General features: G+C 41.8%; 1 pseudogene; it reads left to right on the top strand.

Moving 5' to 3' along the window:
• The first annotated feature begins 8057 nt into the window (after positions 1-8057).
• LOC148757857 (histone H3.3C-like) overlaps positions 8058-23872 on the top strand; it is a 74130-nt pseudogene continuing 58315 nt past the window's right edge.

The following is a 23872-nucleotide window of genomic DNA, read 5'->3' as shown; positions in this document are numbered from 1 at the left end:
GCCATAGCCAGGCCAGCCTGTCAGGGGTAGGTATGACTGGAGTGCAGGTGAAAGGGAATTGTCCTGAAAGAAACACACACGTTTTGCCATGAGGACATGAGGACAGAGGGCTATGGGCAAGAATTTGCTCAGCGACTGACCCTTGTGCTGATCAGAGCCAACACTGGACGTTGGATCATGTCCATACAGAGTTGATTAGGATGGATGGGAGTCTTCTAATGCCCTAAAAACATTAAATCCTGGGCAAACCACACTCATTCAAAGTGCCATCTACAAGATTGGCTTCTGTTTTGCAATGTATGTGACTATATTTACTCAACTGATATAAATAGAACTTCCAAGAAATTCCTCTTTCTCTAATCACTAGCCATCACAAATATCTCTCTATAGCTACTGTTAAAACAAATGTTAATAATATTAAAATTGCAAGATTTCTGGATTAGATGGAAAAAATGTTAACTTTAGATATGTAACTTTGCCTAGGCAGACCCTGAACCTTGTTGTTATGAATATGTTAGAATTTGTTAGCAATATTTGTGAAAAAAACATTGTTTGCCATTAGCTTCCCATCCCATCAGCAGGGCATGAGCATGGGGTTGTTATGAGAGACTTGGTAGTTGACCACCCCTCCATTCTCTATCATGTTGTCTTTCTGCATGCCACACTGATGGAAGTGCAGCCAGATATCTGCAAAACTACAAGTTGCACAACCATAACTGGATTTTCCAAACTAAGCCACTTTCTTAGAGTAACAAGTTCATATTGATTGTGATACTGTCCATTTAAACTTCTAAAATAAAAAGCAAAAAAAAGATTCTAGCTCATTCAAGTTTTGCTTTCCTCCCTACTGTCCCCTACCCACTGTGCTAGACATGGCCCTTTCATGATAAATCACCTAACCCCCAAGATTCTCGAGCTAACCTAATGGGCTTAGCATCATTAGTGAATTAGTTTCTTTCACTCACACATACTAGCACATAACTGCACACATACATTATAATCTTTTAATGTTCTGCTGGAAGAATTACTAAGATATTTTATGACATAATAATAGATTAATTTCCTCACAACATCCTATAAACAGTTCTAAAATGAAATCATCCTTTCACTATTAACAATGGTTTTAAATATCATGCCTAAAAATATTTTGTTATATTTGAATATGTAAAGTCTGGCATAGTTTCCTAGATATTTGAATTATTTTTTTTCATATATAGGGAGCAATGAAAAAAAAAATTTACAGCAAAATATAGCTCTTCTCCTTGCTTTCAGAATTTTGAAATATGAGGTGTGATCAAATACAATGAATGTCTAAATAAAAAAATTTATTACAGCAAAAGACACATTGCCATCAATCCCCCTCAAAATACTCCCCTTAGCTTTAAACACACTTATCTCATTGTTCCTGCCACTTTCTGAAGCACTTCTGGAAGTCCTCTTTCATGAGTGTCTTTGGTTGTGCTGTCGTGGCTGCCTCGATGTCCTGAATCATTTTAACTTTGGGGAAGAGCCAGAAGTTGCACGGTGCCAGATCCAGTGAATAAGGTGGATGAGGACACACTGTAATGTTTTTATTTGACAGAAATTGCCATGAACCAGAAGCAATGTATGACACAAAACATTGTCATAATGGAGGATTATTTACGGCACACTTTAAAACACACCTTCTTTCAAATTTAGCTCACACCCAACTGACTGCTCTGAACAAGTTGTCCACAATGGTACTAAGGGTTGACGTGCCACTTCCCATATTGAAGACCCCTGCCTTTCTGTTGGATGGCATTCGGCAGCAGCATTCACTGTATGTTCTTATCACAACGAAACGCTCCATGTCACACATTGCTTCTGGTATTTGGCAATTTCTGTCAAACAAAAACATTACGGTGTGTCCTCATCCACCTTATTCACCAGATCTGGCACCGTGTGACTTCTGGCTCTTCCCCAAAGTCAAAATGACCATGAGAGGTAAATGAATTGATTCAGGACATCAAGGCAGCCAGGACAGCACAACTAAAGACATTCGGGAAAGAGGCCTTCCAGAACTGATTTAGAAAGTGGCAAGAACAGTGAGATAAGTGTGTTCAAAGTGAGGGGGGGTATTTTGAGGGGGATTAATGGCAATGTGTGTTTTACTGTAAAACATTTTTTTATTGAAACATTTATTGTATTATTTGGTCACATTTTGTATGTGGTCTTCAGGGGGTGGAACATGTTATTATATTCCAATTTTCTTCTGTGATGTCTACGATAACTTCTTAGCAGGAGACCCAAGTTTGGTATAAGTTAAACTATTCAAAATGGCCTTGGCTGATGCTCTCTGCTCTCTGGTTTCAGGATATAATTTGGGACAATAAATCATGTACTCTGTTTGGATAGGATGCCAGAGCACTCTTGGAGGGTGAAAATGTGTCTCCTCTGTCTTACCTGTCTATATATTTTCCTTCTGTTCAGGAAGCTGTCTCCCATACTTTCTTGTTTATAAAGTCCTCTGGTTCTTTGTTGCTTTGGCTTCAGCAGCTTTACCCAATTTACCTCACATTGATCTAGTATTTAGTTCTATACTTGTGTCTGAATAAAAATATTAAAAACTCAGCATCGTAAAGCAGGTTCAGGTATGTGTATCATTTAATCAGCACATAGCCATACATGAAATTCTGGGATTCCCATTTGAATCTATATAATTCCCTGATTCTAAAAGGAAAATAAAAATCACAAAAGACTTATTCTGAGCCTAGGACACGATTTGTGTCACTGAACCCAGCAATTTGTCTATATTGCAATGGGCCTCAAAATTGTAGACAATAATTACAGAACTAATAAAACTTTGGAGAAGATGCTCCTGAAAATTTTTTAGAAAGTACATCTCCCTTTAAGGTATTAAATCTCTACTTTCTTCAGACTACATTCCTAATGTAGACATCTAAGGTTTTTGGTCTTGAATGTCCCACCGAGCATGCTTTTTTTCTGGCTACTCTCTGTGGCTTTATGAAGTTGAGTGATAGGAACAATAATAATTAAGAATTAACTCTGGAGTTCTTCATTTATTCTTTATTCTCAACCTGAAATCTAGAAGTTTATTGCTTTTTTACTTTGAGTTATTCAATTCAACTTATGTTTATAAAGCACCAGCTGCATATCCATTCCTTAGTGATGTGAAGAGTTCCAAAAGGCATTTAAATCTTGGTCTCTGTTTGGGAATTTATACTAAAGTTGGGAGGCAAGACACGTACATTAAACAAGCAAGAGATCATCAGTGTAATGTGGCATTACACATGATATAGTAACCTTAGTCTTCCAAGTGGGGAACGTGGGCCAGCAGGATCAGCATCATTTGAGGATTTGCTAGATATGCAATCTGCATTTTAACAAGATCTGTGCATTAAAGTTTAAGAAATTCTCATCTAAACAGTGAGCACCAGCTAGCTCTGAGTGAGGTTGTTGCAGACTGGAGTTGTAAAGAAAGGCTTTATAGAGAACAACAGAGGTGCTTGAAAAGGGGTTAGGATCTGGGTAATGTGTACCAGTATGTCTTAACTTTTCACTTGCATGAAAGCCACTCTCCAAGGGTACTTGTTTAAAATCCAGATTCCTGAAACTGTCTCCTCACCCCTTACTGAGCAAGAATTGGTAGTTTGGGCTCTAGGAAAACATATTTTTAACAAGCTCCACATGAAATTTTCTAAACTAAATTTGAGAATCATAGATGAAAGGGAATGCATTCAAGGTACGGGAAGTTTGTGCAATGAAGCTACGACAGTTTCATTGTCTATTGGTTTTTCCCTACTACCCTTGCCTATACCACCTCACCAGTCTCCATTCCAGTTTGTCGTCTTTACTGTTGCTCGAGTGAACCATCTGTAAACAAGTCAGCACATGTCTTGCCAATTGCCAAAATCTGCTGTTGCCGAAAGCTAATGTGGCATAAAAGACCCTTTAAACGCTGGCCCTGCCTTGTCCCTCCATCTCATCTTCCAGCATTTTACCCCTATCAATCTAAAGTCCAGGCAAAATGAACTTCTCACCCTCCCAGAACACACTGGGCCCTTTCATGCCTGAGGGTTTTTTCTTGTAAGGCCTTTCTATTTCTTTTTTGTCTGGCAAATTCCTTCTCATCCCTCATTCTCAACAGTACTTCTGGCAGGGCTAACAATAAGTTGTCTTTTTGCAGAGCTGTTTGCTCTCCATATCCTAAGGTTGGCAACTGAATTCAGCTTTGGAGAAGGTGTTGCTTCTCTTTTGGAAGGCAACAATTCTCGGGGCTATCAATTATGCAAAGGCTAGGCATATTCTGCAGGCCAGAGTCGGGGCCAGAGGATCTCAGCTGCTTTTTGTAATAAAGTACAGCAGGTCCTCAAATAATGTCATTTCATTCAACATTGTTTTGTTATAACGTTGATGAGATGCAGTAGAAACTTTAACTCTTGTTTATATCAGTTAGCTTATGGTAAAATTTGTTGTGTTATACGTGGTTTTGCTTAAAGTTATAGAATCTGTCAATGATGTGAGGACTTACTGTATGAGTGTCTTCTTTGAGACAAGAGATTGTTATGTTACGTTTTGTTTGTCTGTTTGCTTGTTTTTTCTGCATGGTAGGGGAAGCCAATAAAATGGGTGTGGGTGAGGAGATGGGAGAGGGAGAATATTCTGACCTCCCAGTAATACTGTGGCAAGCCCTTTATAAAAACAGAGAGCCGCTATGGATTCTCTATGAGGAGAAGGGATGGGATCTTCAGTGATAATGTGATAGCCAGTTTTAATTTTGTCTTTTCCAAATTAAAATTCCTGTATGCTATCCTCAAGTCTTGACTTGGTTCTCTATAATTGCTGTCTCTTGATCTTAACACATTGCGTACGGATCCCGAGAATCTTCACGAGGGATTTAAACCCCGCCGTACGCAACGTGTTAATTGAGGCTGAACTCTGAGCATTGGTTGGGAGACAGAAAATTCACGGAATAATACAGCAGGTACACACTTGTCATGAGTCTTCAGAATCATTTGTTCACCTGAAGAAACACAGTGTTCCCCAATATTCCCCAATAAAAAATAAAAAAAAGAATAACCAAGAAAAGTTGCAAGGCCATGACTGCATATCTTTCCCACGAAGTTGCAGAGAGGAAACAAAGGAGATATAAAGGTTAAAGATTACAAAGGGTTGGTAGGTCTGACATTTAGTGTAGCTGTGCCCAACTGGGAGCAGATCCTGGGGTTTCTACTGTTTGTTTCTATGGTAAAGGTTTCTGTTAGTTTGTCCTTTCTCTCTCCACACTTGCTCTAATCTCTATTTATCTACACCTCATCCATTTTCCTTGAGCACTTCAGGACTTCAGAATCTATGCAATCTAGCAAAGAATTGTTTTGGCATTAATTTTTTGTTACTATCCTACCCTAATGTTTCCCTCATGTAGAATGTTCAGGATGGTAACCTTGACATCATGATTAGGGCGGTTAGTGGTGTATATACACCTGTTTTGTAATTCAAAGATGGAGGAAACAGTGGGGGACATGAAACGAACTCAATATGGGCCTCGTAACACAGCCGTGCACAGAAAAATGAATGGGCATGAAACTTCCATTCAGCACAACAGTCTTGGAGAGAGCCTCATGCTGTCCTCATTTTACAAATAAGGGGAAATGAGGTCTAAATGATCATAACATTTTAGAACTTACATGAGATCTCAAGAGTCATCTGGGTAACAAGAAAAACATTTTCTCTTTATGGCTACACTCGAACTCAACAAATAGCTCCTTCCCCCCAGCATGTAAATAGGCAACATTGAAAAACTAAACAACACAAAGATGAAAACATTAACCTAGCTTCTGCCTCTAGCAACCATCCTATGTATTCTAACTTTCAAAACCAAACTTCTAAAAATAGAATTTGGCACATACTGATTTTATTTCCCCCTCCCAAACTGTGGTCTTATACAGGAATGCCTATTCAGAATCTCTCCCAACTCTTGTCCAGCTGCTAAAACATTTGCTCCAGATTCCAGTATTTATCTTATTCCCTCTTGTCCAGGATATGTGGATTCACTTTTCCTTTTGAGAGGTTTTAAAAACCCCAAGTAACAATCCTAACGGCCTCCCAATTAAGTAAGATAATGTTTATTACTTTTAACCTAAAGGACCCTTGTTTCAGCAGGAATACAATTTCACATCTGTGCAGATGGGGGCCAGCTGACAGTGGGCTCAGCAGATTGGTGGAGTCTTGACAAAATTATGTTCTTCTTTCTGATGTTTTAAATGACCCATTATCTTGCCATATGCAGCCAAAAAAAAATAAATCAGAGCCTAGTGCCTTAAGGATGAGTTGGCATGTGACTCTTGTGTTCTCATACCCCCAAATAAGCAATGCTTTCTTTATTCAAGTTATTTTTTTTCCATTTTTGCAGAAAAGGCAGTATATCCATCAAAATGAATCCTGACCAATTATTCATGTCATTCAAATCATGTGACATCCTTGCTCTATCAGTTCCCATGAAGTTGGGAAGGCAGGAAAGGTCAGCAATTAAGTAGAAAAGTATGGGCTTTGATGTTGGTATTGCTACAATCGCCATCATCTTAAGTGGATGTGTGAGATGAAATGCCTTAGCCTGGGTTCTGTTGAAAAGAGAGCTTGCACAGGCATGATTTATTTGAAAGGTGAAGTCCCAAAGCCGTGAAAATTAATGAAAATAGAAGTGTGAAAGAAAGGTTGGAAAGCCACAGCATGTCATTGCACTGGCTTTATCATAAGCCTTTATCATAAGCCTCAAAGACACACAGCTGGTCACTCAGCAGGTGTAGCCACTCAGCTACCTGGGATGTTTGCAGACAGGCTGTTCAAATAAGCTGCTCAAAGAAGTCTCTTCAAGGAGGAAGGAGAGGGAATTTATCTGCCTTGTTCCTTCCTATCTCCAGTCTCCCAAGTTCACCACACAGGGAGTTCCTTCCCCCAAATTCTGAGTCATATCATGCAACTCTCTCAGTAGCTGCTGTAAAGCCCATCTCAGTGATCCAGGGTCCTGCTGCATCCAACTTGGGACCTGGCTGGAGAAGTCAGAGACCCCAGGAGTGCAACCAGCCAACCTCAGATGGAAAAATTGCACAGGCCTCCAGAAAATCAGTCTCAGTAGCAGCTGAGGACAAGGCAAACAGGTGAGGCTTTGAGAATCTGATGAGGTATATAATATTATAGCATGCAACAGGAGTTAGGATTAAAATCATAGCCAAAGCACAGAAATATATCCTCTGTGGGGAAAATAGAATTGGTCAGGCTCCCTCCCCAGCCAGCTGCTGGCCTTGGCCCAACAACCTGCCGGTCCAAAAAGATGGAACACAGTGCACGTGCCGTCCATCTTGAAGGTGTACTGTAAATACTCTCATGTAAGCATCCTGGCTGTGAGCCACTTTTATCTCGGTATGGTATAAAGGCGTCTGGCTGTTTTACGAGGGGGGCTGCTGAGAAATGGGGCTGCTGCTGGGGGGCTGCTGCTGTGGGCTGTGATGTACTATGCTGTGTCCAGCAATGGGGCTGCTGGTTGTACCCTGAGAAAGCCTGACTGTGCCCAGAGAGCCAGTGAATAAAACTTGTCTGCTCTGCCTTCAGCTCCATGCATCTTCTTCCAGCTCCCAGAGTCGCATACCTTTATCGCCGTGACACCACCCACTCAGACACCTGGCACAGTGAGCAGGGTCCGGGCCAGGTAAGAGAGCTGTCTGTCTCTGGACAGAACATGTGGCCGCCACACAGTGTGTGGTACCTGGTGGCCGCTGTTCTCAGAAGATGGGCCCTGGTAGAGGTATGGGAAGACATGGATGGTTCTCCAGCCAGCATAGAAGAAGACTTGCAGGTTTTAACTGAGCAGTTGCCGGAACAGGCAAAAGTCGCTGACGGGTGTGTGGGATGGATGTTCCTCACTGCGCTACGTCGCACCAAAGAGGAAGTGCTCGCTGAAGCAGCCTGAGTGTGGGACCTGCAGTCTCAGGAGGAGGCTCTGGAGGCCCGGAGTCCATCACCTTGAGGAGGATCTCCATGGTGGGGGATCTAAGGCAGACGCCGTCCCGGAATGCCCCATGGAAGACATTGGGGAGGATGAAGTTGTCCCACACCCCTGTGTTCGGCCCATTGTGCAGCAGCAGGTAAAACATGAACAACCTTTGGGGCCCAGGGGCATTGCTGCCTGCAACCCAGCAGTGACTGAGTTCACAACTTACACTCCCTATACTCCCACGGAGTTGTGAGACTTGGGGAAGCAGTGCCAGCCATGTCCCAGAGAGCCACTGTCGGCTTGGTTGCTGCACTTGTGGGACAAGGGAGCAAACAGCATTCTCTGCTCCCCAGACAAAATGGAAAAGCTAACCTCTGTGACGGTACATCTGTTTCTATGGCAGCAATTACAAAACTGCCATAGGTTAGTTCAAGGCCAGAGCAACCAGTCCTTAATGGAGTGGCTCACTGCTGTGGTGCACACAGTATGGGAAAATGGAGGCAAGCTGCCTGAGACTATGAGCAAATGGCAATCATATGCCGAATTTGTGCAAATCATCCATGCAATGGGTATGAGGCATGCTATGTTTGACCCTAATACGCGGGAACGGATGATGAGTGTTTCACGTCTAGGATGAGAGACTTGGTTTTGGCTACTGCCCCTGGAAATGTGTTTGGGTCTGTGGTTGCTCTCCTTGGGCCCTATGTGGGGCGGCACATTCACGAAGTTGCAACCCCCATGGCCACCTTGGGAGATGTGGAGGACCAGAGGCAAAGGAAGTTAAGATGCAAGATCAAGAAGTTAAGAGAAGGAAGTCCAAAGTAGAAGTATGGGTATGAGCTGGAGGGCCCCAAAAGGTGAGACTCATGCAGATGTGGAGCGATCTCATAGCAGCGTGTGTTGATCAGGAAAAACTAGACCGACAAACCAAAATGGTTTTGTTGGAATTTTGGAAACAGTTACATCCAGAACAGCAATTCTGGCAAAGCCCCAAGGGCAAGTCCAGAAAGCATGACCCATATCCCTTCAGGAGTTCATGTGACCGCCAGAGGCCAGCTCCTTCCAGTTTGACTGGGGGGTGGGGGGAGGGGGGCTGCTGAGAAATGGGGCTGCTGCTGGGGGGCTGCTGCTGTGGGCTGTGATGTACTATGCTGTGTCCAGCAATGGGGCTGCTGGTTGAGCGGGCACCGGAGGCCCCACGTGCAACTGTCCATACATTGGTGTAGTGCGGGGAGGCCTGCGGGGTCTCTGCTCCCGCTCCCCACACAAGAACGCAGGATATGGTGAGGCCAAAAAGGAACACCCACAGAGCCATAGGTAGGGGAGTCATACCACTACGGTCTCACTGGAGGCTGGGTTCACTGGACGTGTGACCTGCTGTCCGTTTTCTGCCAACTGACCGACGACTCCCCTCCACTCTCCTCGGCTCTCCTCCGTAGCCGCAGCAGTTATATTAGTGGCCAATGGCTCAATGGCCACAGCTGACAGCCAATCAGCCACAGCTGATGGCCATCTACTACCCGAGCCAGCACCCCTCCACGTGAGGCCGAGAGCCTGTAAACTACTTTCTGGGGCTCTGCCCTCACAATTGGTCACCTTCTAATGTGCAGAGGGTTTTGAACTTGGTTGACACTGGCACAGACTGCAGCCTTGTCTATAGGAACCCAGAACTGTTCCCTGGACCAGCAATCTGCATTGATGGCTATGGGGGAAAGACTGTGAAGGTGAAAGCCGTTTCCTTGCCACTGGATATACAAAGGCTTCCCCCTCTACCCACACAGTGTATGTCTTCCCCATCCCAGAACATATTCTAGGGGTGGACATGCTGCAGGGCCTCAGCTTGCAGACGGTTGGAAAGTTCCGCCTCCGGATCCGGGTGGTACATTGATACACAGGCATGCTCACCATCCCCCTCAAGTGCTGCCATAGCCGTGGCACATGGTTACAGTGTGACAGTACAGCTTGCCGGGGGTACAGGAGGAGATTGGCCACACAATATTAGAGCTGGAGAATTCACACATTGTGAGACCCATGCGCAGTCACTTTAGCTCCCTGGTATAGCCAGTGAAGAAACCGAATGGGACCTGGCAAATGACTGTGGACTACAGGGAATTGAACACGGTAATGCCAACTTTGCACACTGCAGTCCCTTCCATTCATGATTTGATGGACTGCTTGACTCTATGCCTGGGAACGTATCACTATGTAGTGGATCTGGCAAACACCTTCTCTATTGACATTGCACCTGAGAGTCAAGAGCAGTTTGCCTTCAGCTGAGACAGACATCAATGGACTTTTCAAGTCCTCCTACAAGGATATTTGCACAGCCCTACTGTTTGCCATGGGCTTATGGCCCAGGACTTGTCACAATGAGATCACCTATCCTCTGTGGCCCTGTTTCACTATGTTGGTGATGTATTACTAACATCTGATTCTCTTTCAGATTTAGAGCAAGTCACTCCCTCTCTCCTCTGCCACCTGAAGTCATATGGCTAGGCAGTGAACGAGGAAAAGGTCCAGGGCCTTGGCTTATCTGCCAAGTTTTTGGGTGTTGTGTGGTCAGGTAAGACGAAGGTTATACCAGAAGCTGTTATTGATAAAATACAGGCATTTCCCTAACCAAAGTCTCCCAACTACAAACGTATTTAGGGATGTTGGGGTATTGGCGGGTGTTTATTCCCATTTAGCATAGACGGCAAAGCCCTTATATTCCATGGTGAAGAAGGGTGCCCCATGGGATTGGACAGAAGCTATAAAATAAGCATTTGTTGCCACAACATGGGCAGTGCAGCAGGCACAGTTTCTACAAGTAGTAGATCCTGATCACCCATTTGAACATGATGTTCACGTAACCCAAGAGAGGTATGGTTGGGGCCTCTGGCAATGGTAGGAGTGTCTCCAGTTGCCAGTGGGGTTCTGGTCCCAACTGTAGAAAGGAGCGGAAGTCCACTACTCCTGGATAGAGAAACAGTTGGCCACTGTATACACAGCTTTGGTGGCCACAGAAGCCATTACAGGAATAGCACAGGTGTTGGTTCGTACAACTTATCCTATCCCACACAGTGTATGTCCATACATGGACCCAGGGACCCAGAACAGGGGTGGCATAGACCACCACCCTTGCCAAGTGGGAAGCATACTTGGAGCAACATAGCACTCTCAGTTCAAGCCCTCTGAGCACAGAGCTACAGCAAGTCCTGGGGCCTATTGAGCTCATAGCCCAGGCTGTGCCAAGGACTCCACCCACTGGGGAGGACTTGGAGCCCTCTCCCTACAAAGAAGGACAGCCCCCAGTACCTGAAGATGCCTGGTATACTGATGGCTCTAGTTGGGGGGCTGCTGCCATTTGGGTGGCTATTGGAGTTCAGCCCAAAACAGACACCATTTGGTTTGATCCTGGGATGGGTCAAAGTACCCAGCTGTATGGATGATAATCAGCCATGAGCCTGGGCCCCTGGTTATTTGTACAGACAGCTGGGCAGTGTTTTGGGGCCTGACGTTCTGGCTCCCCATGTAGAAACACCAAAACACCCCCCCTCCCGGTCTACTGTGAGGTCAAGCCATGTGGCAAGACCTCTGAGATCTAGGGCAGGGAAAGGAGGTGACCCTGATGCATGTCACGGCCGTTCTCCCTTAACTTCCCCAGGTAATGATGAAGCAGATGCCATAGCTTGAGTCCAGTGGTTAGAACGGGCCCCTGACTCTAATGTAACCCATTGGCTGCATAGAAGGTTGAAGGACACTGGAAGCAAAACCATGTGGTAGGTGAGCAGATGCTGGGGGCTGCATTGAAATGGCAGGAAATTGCTGATGCCTGCCACAACTGTGTTGTCTGTGCCCTGGACAGCCCACAATGGAGAAAACTCCCCTGGGAGACACAGCAGCTCACACAAGGCAGGGTACCCCTTACTTGCTGGCAAGTAGATTATATAGGACCCCTTACCAAAGCCCAGAATGCCACTTATGCATTCACACCAGTAGACAGTGCTACAGGGTTATTGTTTGTTTGGCCGTGTCTGGTTGCAGATCACTGGCCTATGGTAGCTGCTCTCACACGGATGTGCACCCTGTAAAGGAGCCCCCAGGTCATTGAAAGCAACAGAGGTATGCACATTACAGGGCAAGAAGTGCAGCAGTGGACTGCCAGAATGGACATACAATGGTTGCTCCATACCCCATACAATCCACAGGCAGCTGGCATGATTGAGCGTTACACGGCCTTTTGAAGCAAGGCCTCCAGGTGTAGACATACCTTCCCACAATGTGCAACTGGGCCTCGCATCTGTGGGATGTGTTGAGAAGCTTGAATGAGAGGCCACGAAAGGGCAGGCCCTCACCAGTAGAGGCTCTGCTACATATGACAGCTGATCTCATACAACAAGTCACTACAAGTGAGAGACGCTGTTATAGCTGGGATATGGCAGAAATGGAAACGTCCTGTTACCAGCACCCACATGCTTGAAAGCAGGAGAACGATTACAATGAACTTGGCCCTGGTGGGTCAAAAGCCCCCACTGTTGTTGGTTAGGCCTGATAACCCCACGGGGAGATGGTTTGCCCACGATTTGCAAGTGACTCCAGGGGTGGTGGCTAAGCGGCTACCACAGGTGACTGTAGTTTACGGAGGCTCTGACACTGGGACAATTTTGTGAGGGACTTTTGTACTCTTTCTGTGGCCCATCATGGGATCCCATATTCTGTTACATGTTGAAACCGCACACGGGACTCCAAGCACTGCTATCGTATTTCCCTGACAATAAGACCAGGTCTTAAATTAATTTTTGCTCCAAAAGATGCATTAGGGCTTATTTTCAGGGTATATCTTATTTTTTCATGTGCAACAATCTATATTTATTCATGTACAAAAATCTACATTTATTCAAATACAGTCATGTCATCTTCTTCTGGAACATCGTCATAACTCTCCAAACTCCAAATTCCAGCTTGAATTTCTTGCGACTCCATTTCCTGTAGAACCATTGGCCCCAATCTCTCATGTGCAGCAACAGAGCTCTCCTTAAATGAGCACTTCTTGTCCATGTAGCCTGCTCATAGTGTATTGGCAACACAGCTGTCAGTGACTTTATCCCATGAATTCTTCATCCAAGTCACGACCGCTTACAGGCTAGGCTTCACAAAGTTTCCACGTTGATATCTCTCCATTCTATTTTCAATGTAGTCATTGATTTCCATGTGAAAATGGTCCTTAAATGGCTTGTCTGGAGATAGGCAGTCATTCCTGTGGGAATCATTACTTGATCTATTCTTCTCTCTGCAAGAAAGTTCTTCATGTCTTTAGCGCAGTGAATGCTGGCTGAATCCCAGACTAGCAGACCTCTTTGGTCACCTCACAAAACAAGTGGTAGCATTAAATCGACCCACTTCCTCATAACTGCTTGTGTGCACCAGGCTTTTTCAGTTTCAAGAACATAAATGCCTGAAAGAAGTTCAACCTTATCTTTCTTGCCTTTAGTGATGATTAAAGGTGAAGCTTTTTTTCCATCCAGGTGAATTGCTAAAATACAGGTAACACATGCTCTTTCATAACCAGTGGAGGGACTGTACTGTGTTTTCCCAAAAATAAGACATAGCTGGACCATCAACTCTAATGCATCTTTTGGAGCAAAAATTAATATAAGACCAGGTATTATTTTAATATAATATAAGACTGGGTATAATATCATATCATATCATATCATATCATATCATATCATACCTGATCTTATATTAATTTTTGCTCCAAATGATGTGTTAGAGCTCATAGTCCAGCTATGTCTTATTTTCAGGGAAACACAGTAGATTGACGAGGCACCCCTCTGATCAATTCTCATTTGAGATCCTTGGCTCATAAACACTGCAGTTTCATCCATAGCAATCATATTCGAGAGTTGGTATTTAGAAAAGTCGATGCCATCAACAAAGGACTTGAATGCAAGTGCACGTTTAATTACTTCAGTATCTTCCAGCTTGAACAGTGTTGTTGATCTTCTTAGAGACAGTTCATATCACTGAAGGAAGCCATCCAGCCAGTGTTGTGATACTTTGAATTCTTCTGCGGTTAGAAATCTAACTGTGGTGCAATTGCAAGGGCAAATACTTTAGTATCAGCTCTGCACACAACCAACGCCTTTGCTCTCCTGTCAGCAATCCATTCACAGATGATGTCTTCCAACTCAGGAAATAATGGTTGCCAACCTGATCCACACTTGTGCTTCATAGCATTTCCCTTGTCCACCTGTTGACTGAGGTTATTGTACTAAGCTCGCCATTTTGGGACCATCCAAATTCTCTTTGCAGAATGCCGTAAGATTCCTTCTCTGGGAGTCCTCCACAATTCCGTTCTTGTACTCGATGGTATAGCTCCTTCTTTTTGCATTCATCTTGTCTGGGGGTCAAAATATTATTCCCTTTAAATCTACCATTAAATCAAGTGTTAATTGAAGACTTACGAGACAGGAGTGACAACAAAAATGATGACAGTTAAGAATGATGGTCCACACAAAAGTGACGAAAAATTGCAGGCACCAAAATTCAGAAAACATTTTTTATTTCACACAAGTGCATTAAGTACGTCCATTACAACACGCAATGTAATGAATTATGAAGATTCACATTAGACACAACCACATCCGTTCGTTATCAAGTGCACACATTATTCGTGCCTTGTGTCTGTACTCCTATTGGTTATTTAGCAATAAGTCTCGAGTTCATCTGTTTACATAGGAATTTACCTCTTGTCCAAAGGCGCCAGCTTGGGTATTTACAAATGCTTAATTATAATTTATATTATCATTTATTTTAAGTATTAATGTCAATAATATTATTTATTTATCTTTAGTTTTATATTAATATTATTATTTTATAATTCAATATGTCGGTCGTGTGTTACAACAGACGTGCTAAATGTGTCCATCTCACTGACGATCTTAACTGGGGCTCATTTTTGGGTTAGGGTTTATATTAAGAGCATCCTGAAAAATCATGCTAGGGCTTATTTTCCGATTAGGCCTTATTTGGGGGAAATATGGTATAAAGGTCTCATACCACAAACTGGGAAAGTTGTCAATAGCAGCAATCCTCCTCTCCCAGGACAAAAAGCTAGCATGTATCCTCCCACATGGGAGAGATATGCCATTGCTTGTTCCTATGTTTCTTTCCGCCTGTAGGCCAATGTTTTTTTCCACCTGTGGGCCAATATCATGGTAGACTGGGCCCACAGCTATGCCAGAGTGGTCAACGTCTCCAGCTGTTGAATTTGCATGGAGTTTCCAGCTAGCCCTGTGGTGGGGTTGCTGTGCCGTGTCTATCCAGTCACCGCAGACAACTGGACTTGGTTACAAGGATGGAACCCTCAATAGGCGGGCTGGAACACAAGCTGGCGACACATCCTGTCCTGCAAAGAAACCACACCAAGCCATGGCTGGGTCATGCAGTGTGAGACAGGTGGGGGTGGCTCATGAGTGAAGGTGTAGGGCTTACCTGGGTCACTACTCTGTGTTTGGAATGACAGACTGGCACCAGAAACGTCCGTTGTGTACCTGCGGCCCTATGTCAGAACATAACCTGAATCCCCGAGGATCGTGTATGGTGGAATGGCCAAAAGCAACAAGGCCCCCACCATTTTAGACCCTGATAGGAGCCTCTGGACTTGTGGCTTGTATGGCTGCCCTACCTCCCTGCCAAGTGGACAGGGCATTGTACATAGGGGTGGCCATACCTCCCAACTAGTGTACGGCCTACACTAGAAAGTCGAACTCAAATCATTTAGAGCCAAGCACCACCATGTCAAGAGAATGCCCGAGTGGTTTTATCCCTTGGCTATCCTTAGTCCCCCAGTCAGTTCCATTGAGGTGGAAACACAAGTAACTGTGCTTGCCAAGCACACTGCTTGAGTTCTCAACCAAACCCACCAGGCCCTGGGCTTCCTGACAGAGGAAGTAGACCAGAAGAGGAAGGTAGTCATCCAAAACCGGATGACTTTGGACATTTTAACTGCCACCCAGGGAGGGACCTGGGCCATTGTGCATACCGAATGCTGTGTGTATATTGCTGATATTAAGGAGAATGTAAGCCAGGCACTGTCTGCCCTAGCAGGAAAGATTGATAGCATTCAGCGCCTGACAGGAGACACCTGCAAGAATGGTGGGCTCAACTTTCCTCCCCATAGAGATGGCCCTTGCCCTGTTAGGAGGAGGGGCTTGTCTCCTGGTGGCCTTCTGCTGTTCTTTGTATTGCTGTTGTGGCCTCTGTGTGCAGGGCTCTGCCCAGTTAGCAAAGAGGTCTGTAGCGAAGGCCCAAGCCAGAGGAGACAAACTGACCAGTGAGGAACCCTGAAGGGGTGGAGTGTGGGGAAAATATAATTGGCCAGGCTCCCTCCCCAGCCAGCTGCTGGCCCTGACACTGTGACCTGCCAGCCTGAAATGATGGAACGCAGCACTGGCCCAGACCTGGTGACCTGCCAGTCCGATAAGATGGAACACAGCACAGGCATTGTCCATCTTGAAGATATACTATAAGTACTCTTATGTAAGCACCCAGGCTGTGAGCCACTTTTGTCTCTGTATGGTATAAAGGGGTCTGGATCTTTTACAAGGAGGGCTGCTGAGAAATGGGACCGCTATTGGGGGTTTCTGCCGTGGGCTGTGCTGTGCTATGCTGTGTCCAGCAATGGGGCTGCTCGTTGTACCCTGAGAAAGCCTGACTGTGCCCAAAGAGCCAGCGAATAAACATATCTATTCTGCCTTCAGCTCCACACATCTTCTTCCAGCTCCCAGAGTCAAACCCCTTACCCTCAGGACACCACCCACTTGGACATCCTCCTCCTTCAATTTTTGTCAAATATCTCTTTGTGCTAAGAACGTGGACTATGTCTCTAATGACCTAAGTATAGTAGACATGCCAATCCAGGCATTCCACAGTCTTTAATCAAAATTATATGCTATGTAGCTGGATGTGGAAGAGTATCTGTGTGCATGCTAAACCCTTGAAAAGGACCTTACGATCTACCACAAAGGCCACCAATGAGGTCCTAAGCACCAAATCCAATGACTACCTTTCAATGTTTACTTAAGTTGACTGCTTTAAACGTGAAACTTTTCATTCCTTGGATCCCAAACATGGCTCTCTTCAGATTTTTTTCCTCCTAATTAGTCTTTTTTAATGGGTAATTTTCCTCTGCTAACCCCGTGTAGGCTGGTCTTCCTCAAGTCTCCTTTCTCAGCTTGATGCCCCATCATATGATGGGGACCTTCATATGCATCACTGCCTAAAATCATTACTCTGTACTAAGAATTTTCAAAGCTTCAGGCTTGTGACTAAGACATGATCCTGGCGCTTTATGGGGAACAAGACAAAAGATATACTCAATTATTATGGTAGAGAACAGGAAATGCTATGCTAGGAAGTACTATGATATATTATTATTTCACATTATATTATGATATAATCACTATTATATTATGATATAATAGTAGTAATATTTGCACATGGAGCACACACACTCAGCCTGCAAAATTTGCTTAAACTGAGTCTGAAAAAATAAGGAGGAATTATTTTGAAACATGAACAGAGGCAGAAAATTCCAGGAAAAAAAATTTCAAGAAACAGAGGCCTAAGAGAGCATGGAATCAAAGAATAACTAATGAATCTGAAAGGAGAGTATGAATGATCTATAAAGACACAACTGGAAAGGCAGGTAGGGACAGGTGATAAAAGGCCACACATGCCAGGCTTAGTGTCTGGATTTTATCCTGCTAGCAGGATCAAGGCAAGGTCAGCTTTCCATTTTATAAATATCCCTTTGTGAAGACTGTGGTTTGGAAGAAATGCCAGTGAAGGATGGAGACCAATTAGGAGGTCGTTGCCACAACCCAAGCAAGACATTCTAAACTATTAAGAGTTTGACAATGATGATCTCTGGTTTTCCCATCTAAAGTAACTTGCACTAGGTAAATCTTGAACTAATTCCAGTATATTTGTCTGTATATTTATAAACCACATGAATTGTTTTCTGGATTCCCAAATGTTTACTTGATTTCTCAGGATTCTAGCAACTGTTCATTGAAGGACTCCAGCAACTCTGAGAAATTAAAATTATTTTGTGAATATCCAAATCATCTTTTTTTCTAGAAGCTCCTTATAGTTTTTATTTATTAAATAATGTTTATTAAACAGATACAAGAGAAAAAGTCTTCTATTTGTTACCATGAATTATACAAAGATGACTAAGACATATGTGCCCAGAACATCATAGCCCAGTGAGAGACAATCAGAAAAAGCATCAATTGTGGAACAAGGCTGATGAAAAGGGGCCAAGATAGAGGTTTCAGCAGTGTAATATGCATGTGTGCAGAGGAAGAAGTAGGCAATTATGTTTGGGAGTTTTGGGTTAGGCAGAGCTTTGAAATGACCAGGATCTCAATTAGGCAAGGATGACGGGGTCAAGTGTCTTTGACAAAGTCCCAGGAGTCTGACATCACTGTGCAAAGGGACATAGTGGAGGGAAAAAAAAATGGTGGGCAGATCAGGAACTTAAGGTCTAGGTTGAGGCAATAACAGTTGAGCTGTTTGAGTAGACATCTTCTGGGGAATCTGTGAGTCATCATAAAGTCATCCCACAAAGCCATTTGTAGTGTACTGACTCAGCAAATTATCTCTACAGCTGTTTGAATTGAAACAAATTTAATCCATTTTTAATTTGACACCACTGAAATATTAACCTAAAAAGGCAAATTAAAAGGATCCAAGAAAAGATGAGAGTTCATATTAACCCCAAAAAAGATGAGAGTTACCTCACAAGTAGTAACTATCTAAGCAATTACTTTGGTGCATTCTCAAACTTTCCCAGCACTTGGGTATGAGCTGGCTCAAGAGAGCCTGCAGGATTGTCTAGATGTGTATATTTTTTTTTCTTCACTTGGTGGAACCTCCATTACTTAAGACTTTAGAGGACAGGGCTACTATTTTATAAGGCCTCTGTGAAGTCATAGTTCCCTAATAACATATAATATGTAATCTGCTTAAATCCATGAGGTCAAAAGCTAAAATGTACTACTTAAGAGACAAGTTAATAGGCTTAACTAATATCCTAAGTTGAAGTGACAGAGGTTAGAAATAAGGTCAAGAAGGCTTATTCTCTTTAAGGGAAATCTGAGGAACCCTATTTCAAAGGTATGGCTAAAGAGGAAAAAAAAAATAGAGAAAAAGGGAATAGAGAACTAAGGACCAAGAACAAAGTGTCTGACATCAATAAGGGCCAAAACAATATATTTACACTCCAAACTGTCTCATACAGAAAAAACTAATCTGTCCAAAATTAAATGATATTATGCACATTGTTTATATCTTTATACAGCAACTTTAGCAAGATATAGAGAGAAATATTTTATAATCTAATTTGATGTTATAATTTACCTATATCATCAAATGGTAAGGTTGTGAAAAAAGTACAAACTGAAGGCATCCACCAGACTACACTCCCTTGGAAGATTCTATGGAAAATCCTTCCATGCCTCTTTTAGCTTCTGGTGGCTGCTGGCATTTCTTGGTTCCCATGGCTTGTGGCTGCCTCATTCCAGTCTCTTTCATGTCTTCATATTGCCTTATCCTCTGTATCTTTTCTTCTGTTCATCTCGAAATCTCCCTCTGCCTTTCTCTTATAAAGACATTTGTCATTGAATTTAGGGTTCACCCAGATAATCCAAGATGATCTTTGCATCTTAAGATCCTCAATTTACTTTTATACCAGCAATGACCCCTTATCCAAATAAAGTAATATCTACAGGTTTCAGGAATTAGGACATGAACCTATCTTTTGGGGGACCACCATTCAAAACACTGCAATGTCCAAATAAATGGAGGTCACTTTCATGGCGGCGACCAAACCCCAGCCTTAGAGAGTCAGCCACTTTCCCAAGCCAACCAGGACTGAGTCAAAACACTCAACTGGTTAAGTGTGTTTCAAAAAAAGGCAAATGGCAGTCTGCTCCTATTTCAGAGTTTAGACAAAATCTATGAAACATATGATAAGCAATTCTTTCAGCAGAGAATAGAAGCACTAAGGTTTAGGTACTTTATTTAAATGCCACTTGTAACTATTTTAATATGCAGACTATTACTGGTGTGAAGTATTTTGGAACAAAATATGCTCAAAACAGACATTTTACCTTAGAAATGACACAATCCTTTGCCTTCATGTACACCACATTTCAAAAGAAGGTAAATATGCCGTCTTGTACCAAATGCCCTTAAGATTTTTTTTTTTGAAACTGTAATAGAAAACATCTTTTTCTCTGGCTCTAATCCAATTCCTTTGAGTGATGTGTAAACCTTAAAATTGTTTGTAGTTCTGTGTCAGTATCTATTACTTTTAAAATGACTCTTATGTTTCACATTTTACATAACATTTTTCTGTCTTCTCTAAGAATTGCAGAAGATCTTTTGTAGACACATTAATTACTTGTGACACACATAGTCCTTCGAACACTGGTGTTTTCTTGGAAAATCAGTAAATACTCTGTTATTTGGAGAGGACACTGTTACAAAACACTTTCCCTGAATCTTGCTTTCTACTTAAACATCATAATCACACCAGGCTGAGTTACAGCTTCACTGGTGCCCATGCATATTGTGTTCAGTATGGATTTGGTGTTAACAGTAGCTTCAGAAACAACACAGTCTGTCAAAGTACCAGTAACAATTTCTTTTGTGGGTATATTAATCTCAGAGAAACTAACCATTACATTTTAGACAATAAATTTTGCAAAAATCCCTGTCAAATCTATATATTTTAAATGCTTTATGTTATGTTTTCCCAAATCACACCCCACTCCATTGGCCTTGAAGCACATTAATCTCTGCAAGGAAATTTCTTAAATCCATATTATGTGCATAAAGTCTCTAATCCAGCATTTAGTTAGGAAAATAGATTGTTGTTGGTGCTAATATGTCAGAGAATCAACCACATCTGACAGGAGATTTGCTGAATAACAAAGAATGTCATTAAGCTTGTTTTAAAAGAAAATGCAGCATGGCTAAAAATCCTGGTATGTCCAAGGCAAACGTTCAAAACTCAGCACACTTTAACACATCACTATCTGACTTAAAAAGTTTCCGAAATAAAAGTCATAACTTGCAATCTTGGTGCTTGGTAGGTAAACCAAACCTTTAAGCTACTCAGCAAGTTTTTCCCCTAATCTAGTTGCAGACTTCTGGTTTTTTCTTCCTGGCCACAAGATAAATACTCTTATTTTTCCATCTTCATTACTCCACTGTCTTGTTCTTGCCTTTAGTTTTTTTCTTTTTTTAGTTTTTCAATTACAGCTGACATATAATGTTATATTAGTTTCAGGTGTAAAGCATAGTGGTTAGACATTTATATGACTTACAAAGCGTATATCCAGATAAGTAAAGTACCCACTTGACACCATCATAGTTATTACATTATTGACTATATGCCCTATGTCATAATTTTCATCCATGACTATTTTTAAACTGCCAATTTGTACTTCTTAATGCTTGTGCCTTTTTTCGCCCAGCCCCCCGACCCCAGTCTCATTTGGCAACCATCAAATTCTTCTCTGCATCTATAAGTTTGTTTGTTTTATTTGTTTATTTATTTTGCTTTTTAGATTTTGCATATAAGAGAAATCATATAGTATTTGTCTTTCTATATCTGACTTATTTCACTTAGCATAATACTCTCTAGGTCCATCCATGTTGTAAATGGCAAGATTTCATTCTTTTTTTTATGGCTGAGTAATAGTCCATTGCACATATGTACCAGTTCTTCTTATCCAATTGTCTATCAATGGACACTAAAGTTGCTTCCTATATTGGCAATTTTAAATAATGCTGCAATAAACATAGGGATGCATATATATTTTCAAATTAGTGTTTTGGATGACTTGGATAAATACCTAGAAGTGGAAAGGCGGGGTTAATTTTTTGAAGAACTTCCATATTGTTTTCCATAGTGTCTATACCAATTTACAATCCAACCAACGGTGCACAGGATTCCCTTTTCTCCACATCTTCACCAACACTTGTTGTTTGTTGATTTATTGATGATATCCGTTCTGATCAGTGTGATGAGATATCTCAATGTGGTTTTAATTTTCATGTACCTGATATTCAGTGATATTGACCATCCTTTCAAATGTCTGTTGGCCATCTGTATGTCCTCTTTCAAGAAATATCTATTCAGGTCCTCTGCCCATTTTTTAATCAGATTGCTTGTTTTGTGTGTGTGTGTTAAATTATATGAATTGCTTACACATTTTGGATGTTAACCCCTTATCAGATATATCAGTGGCTAATATCTTCTCCCATTCAGGAGGTTGTCTTTTCGTTTCGTTGATGGTTTTCTTCACTATGCAAAAACTTTTTAGTTTGATGTAGTCCTATTTGTTTATATTTTCTTTGGTTTCTCTTGCCTAAGAACACATATCCAAAAAAAAAAAAAAATTACTAAGAGCAATGTAAAAGAGTTAACTGCCTATGATTTCTCCTCGGAGTTTTATGGTTTTGGGTCTTACATTGAAGTCTTTAATCAATTTTGAGTTTATTCTTGTATATGTTGTAAGATAGTGGTCTAGTTTCATTTTTTTCATGTTACCTGTCCACTTTTCCCAACACCATTTATTGAAGTAACTGTTTTTACTCCATTGTATATTCTTGCATTTTTTGTCACAGATTAATGGACCATATAGGCATGGGTTTATTTCTGGGCTCTCTATTCTGTTCCATTGATCTGTGGGTCTGTTTTTATGCCAGTATTATGCTGTTTTAATTACTGTGGGCTCATAATATAGTTTGGTATCAGGTAGCATGATACCTCCTACTTTGTACTTCTTTAGCGAGATTGCTTTGGCTATTATGTATATTTCTGGTTCCATAAATATTTTAAAATTATTTCTTCTAGTTCTGTGAAAAATGTCATTGATAATTTGATAGGGATTTGCTTTAATCTGTAGATTGCTTTGGGTAGTACGGACATTTTAATGATGTTAATTCTTCCCTTCCATAAACACAGTATATGCTTCTATTTATTTGTATCTTTTTCAGCTTCTTTCTTCAATATTTTAGAACTTTCTGGTATTTGATTTACTTGGTTAAATTTATTCCTGGTATTTTATTCTTTTTGGTGCAATTCTAAATGGGATTGCTTTCTTAATTTCTCTTTCTGATAGTTTGTTATTTGTGTATAAAATTGCAACTGATTTCTGAATATTGATTCTGTATCCTGCTACTTTACTGAATTCATTTATCAGTTCTAATAGTTTTTTGGTGGAATCTTTAGGGTACTATACTCGTATGTACAGTATCACGTCATGTGCAAATAATGACAACTTTACTTCTTCCTTTCTAATTTGGATGCCTTTTATTTCTTTTTCTTGTCTGGTAGCTGTGGTTAGAATGTCAAACACTATATTGAATAGAAGTGGTGAAAATGGACTTCCTTGTCTTGTTCCTGATTTAAGGAAAACACTTTTAGCTTTTCACCATTGAATAAGATGTTAGCTGTAGATTTGCCATATATGACCTTTATTATTTTGATGTATGTTCCCTCTATTCCCACTTTGATGAGAGTTGTTTTTATCATAAATGGATGCCTAATTTGTCAATTTTTTCCTGCATCTATTGATATGAGCATATGACTTTTATAATTTATTTTGTTTGTGTGGTGTCATTTTAGTTGATTTGCAGATATCAAACCAAACTTGCATCCAGGAAATAAATCCCACTTGACCATGCTGCATGATCTTCTTAATGTATTGCTGAATTTGGTTTGCTGAGAATTTTGCTCAGGATTTTTGCATGCATGTACATCAGGAGTTTGGGCCTGTAATTCTCTTATATTTTGTAATGTCTTTGTCTGGTTTTGAAATCAGGGAATTACTG

The sequence above is a fragment of the Rhinolophus sinicus genome, chromosome 6 (genome assembly GCF_057876585.1).
Source record: "Rhinolophus sinicus isolate RSI-liver-muscle chromosome 6, RSI-T2T, whole genome shotgun sequence".
NCBI lineage: Eukaryota > Metazoa > Chordata > Mammalia > Chiroptera > Rhinolophidae > Rhinolophus > Rhinolophus sinicus.
This window is presented reverse-complemented; position numbering and strand designations above follow the sequence as displayed.